Source organism: Lissotriton vulgaris, chromosome 3_1 (genome assembly GCF_964263255.1).
Source record: "Lissotriton vulgaris chromosome 3_1, aLisVul1.2, whole genome shotgun sequence".
Lineage (NCBI taxonomy): Eukaryota > Metazoa > Chordata > Amphibia > Caudata > Salamandridae > Lissotriton > Lissotriton vulgaris.
This window is the reverse complement of record NC_141689.1, coordinates 85,527,513-85,542,700: the sequence shown is the minus strand read 5'-3', so window position 1 is coordinate 85,542,700 and position 15,188 is coordinate 85,527,513. Positions and strand designations below refer to the sequence as shown.

The 15,188-nt window shown below is 51.7% G+C and overlaps 1 protein-coding gene across 2 annotated transcripts in view; it reads right to left on the bottom strand.

The window, feature by feature from the left end:
• LOC147726001 (uncharacterized) overlaps positions 1 to 15,188 on the bottom strand; it is a 501,842-nt gene that overhangs the window by 357,443 nt on the left and 129,211 nt on the right. The gene's annotated exons all lie outside the window — the stretch shown is intronic.

Here is a 15,188-nt window from a genome sequence, read left to right as displayed (position 1 = left end):
GAGGAGCCAGAGAGCAGGCGCCTGTGGGGAGGGCTCAGAAAGCTGGTGTCTGGCGGCCCTCGTTGTCGGTGGCCTGTGGTGGAGCTGGTGCGACTGGTTGGAACACCATCTTGTGAAGAGGGCGTCCTCTTGGCCCAGAGGTGGATCCTGAGGAGCGTGTCGGAACCCCCGGGACCAGTGGCTGGCCTCGTAGCAGCGGGAGGTGGACTGCCTTGCCCGATTGCCCTGCCCGCGAGCGAGGTGACGGAGGTGGGGGCCTGAGATATCGGAGTGAAGAGCGATGCCGCGGAGCAGAGTGACGTGCCTGGTGCGTGTGACTGCCCGTCCTGCTGCCGTGAGTGCTTGGAAGTCGGGACTGCGGCCTTTCCCAAGCAGACAGGGGAGAGGCTGTGGCTAGAGTTGCAGGAACAGCAAGGGAGGAGCAATACCTGAGCGGATGTGAAGGGCAGCGAAGGGCCGCGACATTGGTTCGCAGAGTGGCCCAGCCTACAGGCCTTAGTGAACGCGACTGCAGCAGCAATACAGGCCCCCCTGGGGAGTTGAAGGCGGTGAGCTGGCTCGGCGGGAGTACTGACGGTGGCCCGCTGACTCAGAAGCAGCGGGTGAGCGAGGGACCTCCGCATCTGGAGGCGTGGAGCCGGAGTCGGTTGGGGAAAGATTGGACGCCTACCCCGACCCGCTTTGGCCTGAGCAGGGTGATTACATGGACGGCCCCTGCGAACCCGAAGTGAGGCTATAGATCTGGGTGGGGCAGTACTGTGCTCCTTGGCTGGGGCGGACCGGCTCGGCCTTCGAGGGTGTTCGGACCTAAATACTGCATGGGGAGATCCAGCCGGCTTGTGGTCCGCTGCGGGAGGACCCACTGGGGATAGAGTGTGGCAGCAACGTCCGTCGCGGCTAAGATTGGCCTGTGAGTGGACCTCTGTGGGGTGGCCTTCAGAGGAGGCGGGGCGTGTGAGCTCTGCGGCACGCTGGTGTCGAGATAACCTGCCACGGAGTGTATATACTGGCCTTCACCATGACCTGAGAGGGCGATTTCACACTTCAACTTCAGTTGCAGGAGTCGATCCCTTCCACGGGTCGGCGACGATTAGGCAGCTTGGTCTTGGCCCTCCGGCGATCAGGAGGTTTCTTTGCGTTTGTGGAGGCAGAGCGGACTGGAGGTGCCCCTAACTTGGGAGCGGAGGTGGTCCCGGGAGTGGGCGATGTCCACCGCCAGAGGCCGTAGTGACAAAGTGGTGAAGGACCTATTCGCCAAGGTCCAGGCGAGCCAGCAATCCAGCGCCATGGCCTCCACAACGACGCTGGCCCCTGCGGCGCAGGAGGTGGGATCTGAACCCATCAATTCGCTGTTCACATCTTTGCTAGAGGATATCCACACTCTGAAGGAGGAGTTCGTAGGGGAAATCAGGGAGGTCCGCAGGGACGTAGATGGAATTGGCGAGCGGGTGGCCGAACTTGAGCGCAAGACTGACGGAAAGGACACGGAAATAGCGTTTTTGCAACAGAAACTTATCCAGGTCCACGACCAACAGGTGGATCTTCAGACTAATCTTGAGGATTTAGAGAACTGTTCCAGACGGCACAATATCAGGGTTCGGAATATGCAGCTGTCAGACGAGACGAAGAACCTGTTCCGTTTCACAAGACAGCTTTTCAATCACATTTTGGGACGCCGCTGGAGTCGGCCGCTGGAGTCGGAACTTCGCCTTGACAGAGCTCATAGGGTGGGGCCGCTGTGGGCCCTTCCGGCACCACCGCCAGACATATTAGTCTGTGTGCAAGACTTTCGCACTAAAGAAGAGATCCTCCAGAAAGCCAGGCAGATGCACCCATTGTCCTTCCAGGGCCAGTTGCCTGTCCTGTTCCAAGACTTGTCTGCTCTTATGTTGCAGAAACGCAGAACTTTCAAACGGGTCACGACCCACATCTAACAGCGTGGCATTCCTTATAGCTGGGGCCACCCTTTCCGCCTGGTGTTTAAACTGGATAATATGGATAATAAACTTTATCAACAGCGATCAGTGTCGGAAGCCTGCTGTCTGCTGGGCATCGATCCGCCTGTCGAGGAGGAGGAGGGGTCGCACCAAATCGCGGCTGAGGATGCTTCAAGGCCCCAGTGGCAGCAGCTGCAAAGACGGCGACAAGTAAAGAAACCGCCTGTGGCGGAGATTGTGGAGGGTCAGCGGGTCGCGGTCGAATCGGACAGGAATTCCTCTCCAACCGGCTGATTTTCATGTTCTATCAGGGACGACTGTTTACCTGCTATGTTTTCCTGGGTCGTGGGCGGGAGCGGGTCTGTTTGGAGTTAGTTGGATTACCCCTACTTATTCTTTTTCCAATCATCTTGGGATGATGGACATTGAAACTGCTTGTTTTACTTCCTTGTGGGAGGGGGTTTCTTATTTTCTGGAGTGGAAGTTTGGGGGAGGGTCGGGGTGTTCCAAGTCCACCGGGTGTCTGTGGTTGTGACAAGAGCTCTAGTGTGTGTCAACTATGGCAGCGAGGGGTTCATGGCCTGATCAATCCCTCTACGGGTGGATCCCTTTCGCCTTTCCTGTTTTTGATCGGTTGAATGCCAGCTACAGAGCTTAAAATCCTTACACTGAATGAAAGGGGGTTAAATAATCCAGTGAAGCGTAGGGCGGTCCTCTCACTCCTGGAGCATTCCCGAGCGGACATCTGTCTCTTGTAGGAGACGCACTTGCTACAGAGGGACCGTCATCCTCTCCGGTCCAGGAAATTCCCATCAGAGTTCTTCCCTTCTAATGCTACGAAGACTGCGGGGGTTGCAATTCTGGTGGCCCAGAGCTTTAAGGCTAGGGTGCTGCACAAAGGGGCGGAGATTAAGGGACGGTTGTTGACCTATCCTTTTTAGGTCAAAGCCTGCATTGCAGGGCATGCTTATCTGCAGGCAAAAAGATATTGTGAGCAGGGGATTTCAGTATGGAGTGAAGCCACGCCCCTTTTTTCCATTGGCAGGCCTCTGGAAACGGAGGCATGCATTGGAAAAAGCTCATATTCAGCAGATTTGTCTGCTCTGGATCCCGCCTCTCGAGGACTCCATGACCTGCCTTACGGTAGCACGACAATATTTTTAGAAATATTGCCTTGGCAACCATGAGGCAGGTCAGGGAGTCCTAGAGGGGCGGGATTCAGTATCCTGTTCCCGCCCCCTTTTTTGGTGTGCGTGTGTTTTTCGTCATTGTTGCCTCGTTCTCCTTGGTGGAAGGAGGCATAGCAGTGTACGTAAATGAGGGCTTATACGGCCGCGCAGCTTTACTGCCGCGCAGCCAATGCTTGTTCAGAAAGTCTTTACAGCTCAGTTTTAAGAAGGTTACCTTAGCATGACTTTAAAAAGCCGTCCTATTTTTCTAGCCAAAGATATTTCTTCCTTTTTTCCCTGTCTCCTAGTGCGTCGTCCTCCTACAAAATCCATTTAATTCCTTTGGTGGTTGCAGTCGTCGCCCGGCACCACTTCTTGCTAGCAGGGGGTTTTTCTTGCAGTGAGGGTCAACTGTCTAACCCCTTTCCTTCTCTCAAATGTTCTGCTCGTGCATGCTCACGGCTCACCCCTGCGTTTTCCGCAGAGCAGTGGGTAGCCCCTGTCGAGCCACAGGGGCCAGAGCGGGGCTCCCCCTTGAAGACATGCGCGATCTCCAGGTAGGACGCTTCCTGCCCGCTTCTCGTTCCTTCAAACCTGAACCCCGTTGACCCCTAACTTCATGTGAATCGCGTGTTCGGAGAGTGCGGTGCACGGATAAAGAAAAAAAAAACTCTTTGTTGGGCCTGCATGCTTCGTGTACGTGTGCGTGTTGGTGGCATTGCCGTCCGATACGGAATGTTGGTATGTTCGCTATTTCACCGACAGCTGCTGCTGTGTCAGTCTTGACTTAGATTACCACGGGGAAGACGGGGAGGAGAGGGGCTTCAACGGACGAGATATTTACACGCTCCTGGGTCTGAGGTGTTACCGTGGGCAACTGAGGTGTGGTTTTGCCTGCTTTGTGGCGGCTTCTGGGTGTTGTGGGGTCTGTGGTAGTGGTAAGTGGAGAGGAATGCCTCAAGTTTGTCACCCAGCAAGCATGCCTATAAATAGTGTCCGTATTGGAATGAGCAGAAAGGTCAGGCCTGGCGGTTGCTGCTGAGCCGCCTCAAAAGAGTCCAAGTTATTTATACAGTAGATTACGAATGAGGCGTGAAGCGCTGCCGGGCGTGCCCGCAGCCAGGGGGCAGGTTGCCCATTCCCTCCAATTTTGAGACAATCAAAGTAAAACATAAAAGCTGGCGTGCTGAGTGCACAGCCTGCCTGCTGCCAGCGGCCTTGATTGCGAGTGTCCCGGCTAATTTGAACATTATTAGTAAACACCGCACCACAAAAGTTGACGCAGGTAAAAAAAGCATTTTCAATGCAATAGGTCTCGCCTTAGGGACCTTATAAGGATTTAGTAATGCAGCATATTGTGCAGCCCCGGAGAGTTCGGGGTGGCGGGTCTTTGATGAGCTAGCTGTGTCTTGCTATTTTGGGCAAATCACTTAAAATACAAGCAGCGATTTCAAAAGGGTGGAGGGGTGAAGGGGTAGGCAGAGACGGCACAGGGCGAGCAGGCTGCCTCGAGCAGGAAACACAAGGCAATGGTGCAAATGAAAGCAGTGTCCTTTGATTTTGGACAAATCACTTAAAATACAAGCAGCAATCTCGGAGGGGTGGTGGGGTTGGGGTGAAGGAGTACGGAGTGGCACAGGGCGGGCAGGAAACAAGATGTAATGGTAAAAATGAAATCGGTAAGGAGAAACTGCATGCAATGTGACTGGAACAGCATTTGAGCTTATAAATGACTCAGTCTGGCAACATTTAAAACAAGCAATGGCATAGCCAATAAGTCTCGCCTTTGGGACCTTATAAGTGTTTAACCATGCAAAAGTTAATGTTGTTGCACCAAGGATAGTGTGCTGCTAAATACTTGATATATGATCCTAAAAGCGAGACCTATTGGCTATGCCAATTCTTGTTTCCTTGGGTGCCTCTACGTTCATGATTGGGTCCGTCTAAGCTCCCAATGAGGGTCCGGAGAGATTCTTTCATTTAGCCATCACTGAACTCTCCAATACTGCTGACCGACCGTCATGGGGAGGAGGGGGGAGGGGGGTGGATCTTAACTTAGTCTTTGATAAAACACTGGATAGGTCATGTCCTGCACCTCCCAATCAGGTACTCTCACAGGGGTTGTCCCGTCTGGGTGAGTTGGGCTTGGTGGACTTGTGGCGCTGTTTTCACTCTCATAGTCAGGAATATTCCTTCTACTCTAATGAACACAAGACATACACCAGATTAGATTATCTCCTAGCTTCGGCCTCTGTACAGGCGCTCGCGACCGCAGTAGAAATTGGGACCGCATCACTATCGGACCACGCGCCGGTGACAGTTACCCTCGCCCTTCCCCCTGCGGCACATTCGTCGCATTGCTGGCGCCTCCGGGACAACTACTGCATCGTAAGGATGTGGTTGCGCGGATCCAACGAGTTTGGGAATTACCTTCTGCATAATAGCAATGCGGATACCGTGCTTGCGACGCAGTGGGCGGCACTGAAAGCTGTAGTCAGAGGCGAGTGAATAGCGGTCTCGGCGGCTGTTAATGCTGAGGGCGCACATTAAAAGCGAGAGGACTCACTCAGAATTTGCAGCCCTAAGATTGAAACATGCATACTACACGGGTGGGGACCGGTGCAGGCGTCTTCTTGCTCACAAGCTACGTGAAGTTAGGCAAAGCCAGAATGTACAGGAGATTCTCCGGCCTGACGGCAGGTGCGTCACGAACGACGCCGATATTGCCTGTGCCTTTAGCGAATTTTATGCTGATCTATATGCTGGGAACCCACTGGGAGCCTCAGCCGGAGAGGCTTTTTTAGATTCTGTTTCCGTTCCAGCTCTTAAAAGGGACCAGGCAGATCACCTGGACCGCGATGTTCGACTGGAAGAGGTCATTGCTGCCATCTCTCATTAGAAGTTGGCGAAAACGCCAGGGCCGGATGGCTTCCCCACAAGCTTTTATAAGACGTTTTGTGCACAAGTGGCCCCCCTTCTCACGAACCTCTTTAATTCCTTTTTGGAACCAGGGATGATCTCCAATGACCTCTTGGAGGCTACCATCGTGGTAATTCCGAAGCCTGGGAAAGATCGTTCACAATGTGGGGCGTGTCATCAGATTTCCCTCCTTAAAGTTGATCTTAAAATAACACGGGTATTTTAGCTGCCCGCCTTGCGCCTTATATGGGCGACTTAATAGATCCGGACCAGATGGGCTTCATTCCGGAGAGCCAAACTTCGGACAATACCCAGAGGGCTTTGCATCTGGTGGAAACAGAAACACGTACAGAGGGGGAATTAATGATGCTCGCCATTGACGCTGAGAAATGAAATGAAATGAAATGAAATGAAAATGTGATTTGTAGAGCGCTGCAGCTGCCCTGAGGCGTCCAGGCGCTAGAAACAGAGAAAGCCCTCATAAGGTTACTTTGTTTAGGCATTAAACAGGAGAGTTTTTAGCTGTTTGCGGAAGCTGGTCAGGTTGGGGTTGTTTCTCAGCTGCAGAGGGAGGGTGTTCCAGAGTTTGGAGACATTGTACGAAAAGGAGCGTCCTCCTGCTCTGGCTCTACAGATTCTGGGAATCTTGGCTAGAAATGCCGTTGAGGAGCGGAGAGTCTTGTTGGGCCTGTAGGGAGAAATCAGGGAGCGGTTGATGTCCGGGCCCGTTTCCCAGAATGTCTGGTGGGCAATGCAGAGCGCTTTAAATTTTACTCTGTCCCTAACAGGTAACCAATGTAAGGTCTTTAGGCCGGTTTTTATTGAGGTCCTCCGAGGGATTCCCAGCAGCGCCCTGGCAGCGCAGTTCTGGGTGCGTTCAAGCTTTTGTAGGGTGTAGTCTGGTGCTCCCAGGTAGAGGGCGTTGTTAAAATCCAGACGAGATTGGATGAGGCCCTGTATGATTATTTGTTTGGCCCCGAAACGGAGGAGGGGAAGGACTTTTTTGATCACCCTAAGGAGGCCAAAACAAGTGGCTGATACCTTGGTGGCCTGTGTATTAAGGCTCAGAGATTTGTCGAGCCAAACGCCTAGGCTTTTGATGTTGTCTCTGGGGGGTGGGGCCACTCCCATGCTTGATGGCCAGATCAGCTCTATGGTGGCAGGGGAGGCCGGGCCCAGGAGCATGAGCTCAGTTTTGTCGTCATTGAGCTTTAGGCATGAGCTCATCATCCAGCTCTTTACGTCCTCCAGGCAGGCAGTTAGGTCTGGTGGTGACTGGAGGCCGCTCTTCTGTGCAAGGGAAACCACCAGCTGGGTGTCGTCCGCATAGGAGATGATATTGACACCATGCGGACAAACAATCCCAGCCAGTGGCCTCATGTATGCATTAAAGAGCGTAGGGCTTAAAGAGGAGCCCTGCGGGACTCCGCATCCCAGAGGACGACTGGATGAGCGGGATGTGCCGTCGAAGACCTGAAAGGTTCTGTCTGATAAGAAAGATTCGAACCATGTCAGGGCATCTCCGGTCACTCCTAAGTCGGCAAGGCGGGTCAGCAGGATTTTGTGGTGTACCGTGTCAAATGCGGCACTTAGATCGAGGAGGATCACTACCACTGACCCTCCTCGATCCAGGATCCGTCTTGCCTCCTCAGTTACAGCCAGTAGGGCGGTCTCTGTCCCATGTTTGGTGCGAAAGCCCGTTTGGGAGGAGTCGAGGAGGTGGTTTTCCTCGAAGAACGTTGTCAGGATGGTATTGACGTGTTTCTCCAAGATTTTCGACGCCCATGGGAGTAGCGAGATCGGGCGATAATTACTGGGGTTGGCCGGGTCAAGGGAAGGTTTTTTCAGTAGAGCTCGCACCATAGCGTGCTTCCATGTCGTGGGAACTGTCCTGCTTACTATGGAGGAGTTCAGTAGATCCAAGAGAGTGGGAAAAATAGTTTTGCTGGCCAGGCCCAATGAGCCTGGAGGAGCAGGGTCACATGGGGAGCCGGTTTTTATTTGTTGTGCCAATTTCTCTAAGGTTTCCAATGCTATCAGGGGAAAGGACTCCAGCCACTTGGTCGGGTTTGAGGCTGAGTACGGGCTTTGGGCAGGCGAGTCGGTGGGCGGGTTGGGAAAGGAAAGATACATTTTATTAACTTTTTGAAAGAAAAATTCCACCAGATCGTTGCACTTGGACGGTGAGTTGTTATTATCTGTGACAGGTGGCGGAGGTTTGATCAGGGAGTTAACTATACGGTAGATTTCTTTGGGTTTAGATTTCGCCGTAGTTATTTTAAGGTTGTAGTAGGCAGCTTGCGAGGTTTTTATGGCCAGCTTATAGTTCCTGATCATTTCCCTATAGGTGGCTTTTTCTTCGGGATTATATGATGTGCGCCACTTTCTCTCCTGTCTTTTGCAGAGACGTTTGTGGTTTCTGAGATCTTCTGTATACCAAGGAGCTGTTTGGCTATGTCTCTTGGAGTTTGATGAGTGTTCTGGAAGGACCGAGTCAAGAGAGGTGGTTATCCATGCATCATATTTTGTATTGTTAGAGGTTGGGTCTTGGGAGAGAGAGGGTCTAGTGGTGCTAAGAGCTTGCATCCAATTGTCAATGGGGAGTTTTGACCAATTGCGGGTTTTTCTTGTAGTAAATGATTAAGGGGGTGATTTGCTCGTGTTCCAGTTAAAGGCTATCAAGAAATGGTCTGTCCAAGGAAGTCTGGTAATGTTGCCCACTTTGAGCTGGTCGGAGTTACTGAAGATCAAGTCAACAGATGCCCCTTTTCATGTGTAGCAGAGGGAACCAATTGCTCAAGTTGAATTGCGGCCAGGCTTGACTGTGTCTCTTGTGCCGAGGGGTCTAGCAGGTTGTCAAAATGGATGTTGAAATCTCTAAGTAGGGTGAAGTTGGAGGGAGAGACAACCGACTGGGAGGTCACCGAGAGTAGGGAGGTATTGAATTGTCCTATGGGACCGGGAGTGCGGTATATAAGAATACCGGTGAAGCAGGCATTGGGAGAGAACTCAATGGAGAAAAAGAGGTTTTCACAGTCCTCAATGTCTTCCGTTAAATGGCGGCAGGTATAGCTTTCTTTGTAGATAATCCCGAGGCCGCCACCTCTGCCCAGTGGTCGGTCAGCCCGCGCTATCTGATATCCCGGGATGATGGCTTGTGCCAGGTCTGGCTGAGAGTCTTGGTTCAGCCATGTCTCGGTCAGAAAGATTGCATCTGGGGAATATTCCTCCAGTAGTAAGGAAATTTCTAGGCAATGTTTTACTAAGGACCTGCAGTTAAGAAGGAGCATGGAGTAGTTCTTTACCTCGACTCTGGGTTTGGTGGTTGTTCTGAATAGGTCTGATTTGCAGTACTTGCAGTGTCGAGGAATCTCCAGGGGGTGTAACGGGGTACCACACTTGGGAGAGATCGGTGGCCGTAGCTGATATAGGAGGCTCGGGCTGTATACCTGTCTGTCGTCTCTGGTGGGGCCAGGGGAAATGGCAAGCTTGCCTTAAGCACGCCTTCGGCGCGCAATCGGCGCGCCCGCTGCGCTCGTTCGCTGCGCGTCCTACGAGTGAGCATGGTTATGAGGGTGACGGGGAGGGAGCAAACAAGGGGGCGTGGCCTGTCGAGTGGGCGTGTCTCCTCGTCCGGAGAATGGCGCCTAGAGTTTGTGTCAACCCTCTCCGCGACAGCTTCCATTCAGCTGTGCGGGGTGCTGGCTGATCAAGTAGCGAGTGGTGAGTGAGTTTTAAAAAACACACAAGTGAACACAATTTACAATTTTTAAAAATGAACAAGGCGGCTCCCGGCTTTTCGCCTCAGGAGGGGTTAGCCTGAATGAAAGAAGGCGTTTGATCTGGTCCACTGGCCCTAATTGGAAAGAGTCCAGGAGAAGGCGGGGTTGGGGGAAAAGTTCCGTACTTATGTTTTGAATTGCTATAAATTTCCAACAGCAGCGGTTCGAGTTAACGGTTGCACTTCCTCTCAGTTGGCTATCGAACGGGGCACGAGACAGGGGTGCCCTCTGTCGCCTCTGCTTTTTGCTTTTTTCTCAATTCAGCGGTGACATCACGGACTTCATCAGCCCACACGCCCTCGCCTCCGAGAACTACATTCTTCTAGGAGACCTCAACTACCACCTTGAAAACAAACACAACACCACCACCCTTCTGGACAACCTGGCCAATCTCGGACTCAAACAACTTGTTGACACCCCACTCACTCAGCCGGACACACGCTCGACCCTATCTTCACATCCAGCAAGCACATCTCCTTCGATCGCACTACAGCTCTCCACTGGACGGATCACAGCTGTGTTCACTTCAGCTACAAAACCACCCTGACCCACAACCCTCCACAACCTATTCCTCGGAGAAACTGGAACAAAATCACCACCGACCAACTCCTCACATCACTCGAACAAAACCCTCCCACCCTCTCAATGGACCCAGACCAAGCGGCCACCAACCTCAGGCAATGGATTACCCACAGTGCGGACGAGTTAGCACCCCCGAAAAAGCACCAGATGAAATCAGCCAGCAAAAAGGCTCCCTGGTTCAATGATGAACTTAAAAAATCCAAGAAGCTATGCTGCACCATGGAGAAGAATTGGAGAAAAAACCCAACCTCAGACAACATGGCCTCCCTCAAGACAGCCACCCGCAAACACCACCAAATGATTCGATCCGCCAAGAAATCAGCATTCAAGGAGCGTCTCGATAACAACACTCACAACAGCAAGGAACTCTTCAATATCGTCAAAGAATTCACCAACCCCACCGCAGCATCCAACGACATCACTCCCTCCCAAGACCTCTGTGATGCGCTATCCTCCTTCTTCTACAACAAAATTGCCGACATCCACACAGCTTCGAGAATTCTCCCAGCGATCAACCCGCCCCACCCCCTTCAGATCCTACTCCTCCAACTAACAACCTCAGCGCCTGGAATCCAATCTCCACTGATGACACCATTCGCCTCATGAACTCAATCCACTCTGGCTCGCCCTCTGACCCCTGTCCCCACCACATCTTCAACAAAGCTGACTCCATCATCGCACCCCAACTCCGCGATGTCATCAACTGCTCTCTCAACTCTGCCACCTTTCCAGAAAGCTGGAAACCCGCCGAACTCAGCGCCCTCCTAAAGAAACCCACAGCAGACCCCTCAGAACTGAAAAACTACTGACCCATATCCCTCCCCTCCCTTTCCCGGCCAAAGTCATCGAGAAAGCCGTCAACAGCCAGCTCGCCGCCTTCCTTGATTCCAACAACTCCCTTGATCCATCTCAATCCGAGTTCCGAGCCAAACACAGCACCGAAACCGCCCCTATTGCAGCGACCGACGACATCCGAGCACTCCTGGACAACGGAGAAACAGTGGCCCTCATCCTACTCGACCTCTCCGCTGCGTTCGACACAGTCTGCCACAGCACCCTTATACATCGCCTCAGTAACATCGGCATACAAGGAAAATCCTTGGACTGGATCATCTCATTTCTCGCTGGGAGAACTCAAAGAGTCCGACTTCCCCCATTCTACTCAGAGACCACCAAAGTCATCTGCGGCGTATCTAAAGGATCCTCACTCAGTCCCACCCTCTTCAACGTCTACATGAGTCCTCTCGCCTCCATCGCACGTCAACACAACCTCAACATCATCTCTTACGCCAACGACACCCAGCTAATCCTTTCCCTCACCAAAGACCCCAACACCGCCAAAACTAATCATCACAAAGGCATGAAAGAAGTCGCCGAATGGATGAAACAGAGCCGCCTAAAACTCAACTCAGACAAAACAGAGGTGCTCATCCTAGGATCTTCCCCCTCAGCCTGGGACGACTCTTGTGGCCTTCCGCTCTGGGCACAGCACCCACACCCACAGACCATGCACGCAACCTTGGCTTCATCCTAGACTCCTCTCTCTCGATGTCAAGACAAGTCAACACCGTCTCGTCCTCCTGCTTCAACGTACTTCGCATTCTCAAAAAGATCTTCCGCTGGATCCCCCTCGAGACAAGAAAAACTGTCACCCACGCACTGGTCACGAGTCGGCTGGATTATGGCAACACACTTTACGCCGGAATCACAACAAAATTACAGAAAAAACTCCAGCGCATCCAAAACGCATCAGCGAGACTCATATTAGACATCCCACGCTAAGATCACATCACCGGACATCTAAAAGACCTCCACTGGCTTCCCGTCAACAAAAGAATTACTTTCCGCCTTCTCACCCACACACACAAGGCCCTCTATAATCTAGGACCCGAATGCCTCAACACTCGACTGTCCTTCTACAAACCCACCCGCCAACTAAGATCGTCCAATCAAGCCCTCGCCGCAGTCCCGCGCATCTGGAAATCCACCATGGGTGGCAGATCCTTCTCCTTCCTGGCTGCCAAGACCTGGAACTCACTCCCCACCCACCTCCGCCTTACTCAGAACCACATCTCCTTCAGAAAAGAACTGAAAACCTGGCTATTCGACAAATAATATACCCCTTCCCCTAACGCCTTGAGACCCTCTGGGTGAGTAGTGCGCTATACAAATGCCTGAACTTGAACTTGAACTCCTTTACATGGAGCCGTTGAAGCAAAGGCTGAGGCTTAACCAGAGGGAGCGGGGGATTAAGTTCAGAGGCTATATTCATAGCATTAGCCTTTATGCGGACGACGTCCTGCTTACATTGTCCCAGCCACGAGAATCACTACCTGCATGCCTCGAGGATCTGCATTCTTTTGCTCAAGCGGCCGGCTTTAAGGTGAATATAAGCAAGTCCATGGCACCTGATCTGTCCTTAGAGAAATCGACTAGAGATTTCTTGCAGGGATCGTTTCCCTTCCAATGGGCGACAGATGTGATTCCTTACCTCGGGATCCAGTTGGCCTGCTCGCTTCCGGCCAGGGTTAGCATTAATCACTCCTTGCTGCGGGAGAAAATTAGGCGAGAATTGGGATGATGGAAGCACTATACTTTGTCCTGGTTGGGTACAGTGGCGGCAGTTAAGATGACGATCCTGCCTCAGATCCTCGATCTGATCCGCACTATTCCGTTGCGCCCCCCAGTTGGCTGGATAAAACAGACACAGTCGGAGTTAGCTCAGTTTATTTGGAACGGCAGAAAGCCGGGCCTAAAGCTGCGGTTGACTACCCTATCCCCTGAAGCTGGGTGACTTGGCTTCCCGGACCTGTTGCTCTATTTTCAGACAGCCCAGTTGCGCCTTCTTGTGGAATGGAGCAGATGGGAGTCCAGCAAACACTGGCTTTTCCAGGACCAGGCGGTTGTTGGTCGCCCATTGCAGGAAATCCCCTTCCTTCATAGGCAGCATAGACCCCCAAATTAGTATGCCTCACATATCACCAGGCTCCCCATGGAGGTTTGGGATCATACGAATATCAAGCATGGGCTTACCACCTTCCCGTCCCCACTAATCCCTTTAATGGATAACCCTGATTTCACCCCAGGTATGGACTCTGTGTCCTACGCGAGGTGGAGACCGGCCGGGTGCAGGTACCTTTTCCACTTGTACAGCGCTGAGGGTGTTGTGTCTTTTCCCCTTTTCCGTCAAGAGTACGGATTGCCGGAGGAGGAGAGGCTCCGCTACCTACAAGCGCGGCACTGGCGCTTAGCGAGCAGGTATGTTCTAGGGCGGATAGGTGGTTGCTGCCGTATGAACACTGGTTAATCACATGCAAATCCGATAAAAAACTAATTTCAGATTTGTATAAGATGTTGCAGGTTAAATACACCCATACCTGTAGCTCGGGGAAGGAGCGCTGGGAAAGGGAACTGGGGAGGAGGTTCAGCCATTTGGAATGGGAGGGCATTTTTTATAGAGCCAGACAATCTGCCTATCACATGGGCCTTACAGATACACTCACTAAGGTCGCCATTTATTGGTACTATACCCCTGAGCGGTTGCACGAGATGGATCACTCTAGAGAGGCAACATGCTGGCGGGGTTGTGGTCAGAAAGGCAGGCTGGTTCATTTGCTTTGGGACTGTGCTCATGTTCAGGGTTACTGGAATCAAATTTTGGATGAGGTGGATGCACACTTTGAAACAGAGATCCCACGATTTCCTTTGTTTGTGCTGTTGGGCCTACCAAATCCACTCACATATCCACTGCGCTCCCGCAGGGGTCGCTAGATGGCGATCGCTTTAGGTTCTGCCATGCAGAATATAATTTCCCATTGGCGTACCACACATATCCTACATTTCAAGGTTGGCTCCACCGCTTATGGGTAGTGTTAGGTACGGAGAAGCTTTCATTGACTCTGGCTGGGGATGGAGCCAAATGTGCTGAGCCGTGGCAGCCGTTTCTGTCTTTAATGGCCTCAGAGTTTCGGTAGGTGACTTGTCCTGGCTTCTTGCGATTGTTGCGCCTCTCTAAACAGGCTAGTGGAAGGAACTTTTGGATGACTGGATTGGTGGACTTGGAACGTGGGAGGAAGGTGGGTAGGGGTGGGTGGTTGGGGGTTTTGTTTGCCTGCGTTTTTTTCTCATTTCTCCAATGTTGATAGTTTGCACATATCGAACACCCTTTTACGAAATTTACCCCGCACTTTGGAATGGTCCTATCCGTCTCTTTTGAGCTTTGAATTTAGCTATGCAATGGGTGAAGGGGTCGATATTGATTAACACTTTCAATGAATGTGCTTTGATTTTCCAATAAAAATATTTAGTACTAAAGATTATTGGGAATTCATTTTATATATTTATTTTCAATGAAGAACAAAACAAGCTTTGGCCAATAGGTCTCTCCTTTTGGATGCCAATGCACACCTATTAGTTTTGCCGTTGTTTTTTTTTGCCACACTATGTTACTGTGGCAGGGGCGGAAATGTAAGAAGTACACCTGGTTGCATATATGGAGTCTGAACACTATGAGAGTTTTTAACGGTCAAGTACACAAACACGTGAAAACGCACAGCATCGGCTCAACATGCTAGGCAAATCATTTAGGGCCAGATGTACGACCCTTCCAATTTGCGAGTCGCAAACTTCATCATTTTGCAACTCACAATTTGCAATCACAAATTGGAATTTACAACAGTGTCTCAGACACTGTTTGCCATTCCTAATGGGGTCGCAAATTGCCTGCCTCCTCATTAGAATTCATGATGCAGGTGAAATTTGTGACCCCATTGGGAATGGCTAGCACTCCCAGTCATGGT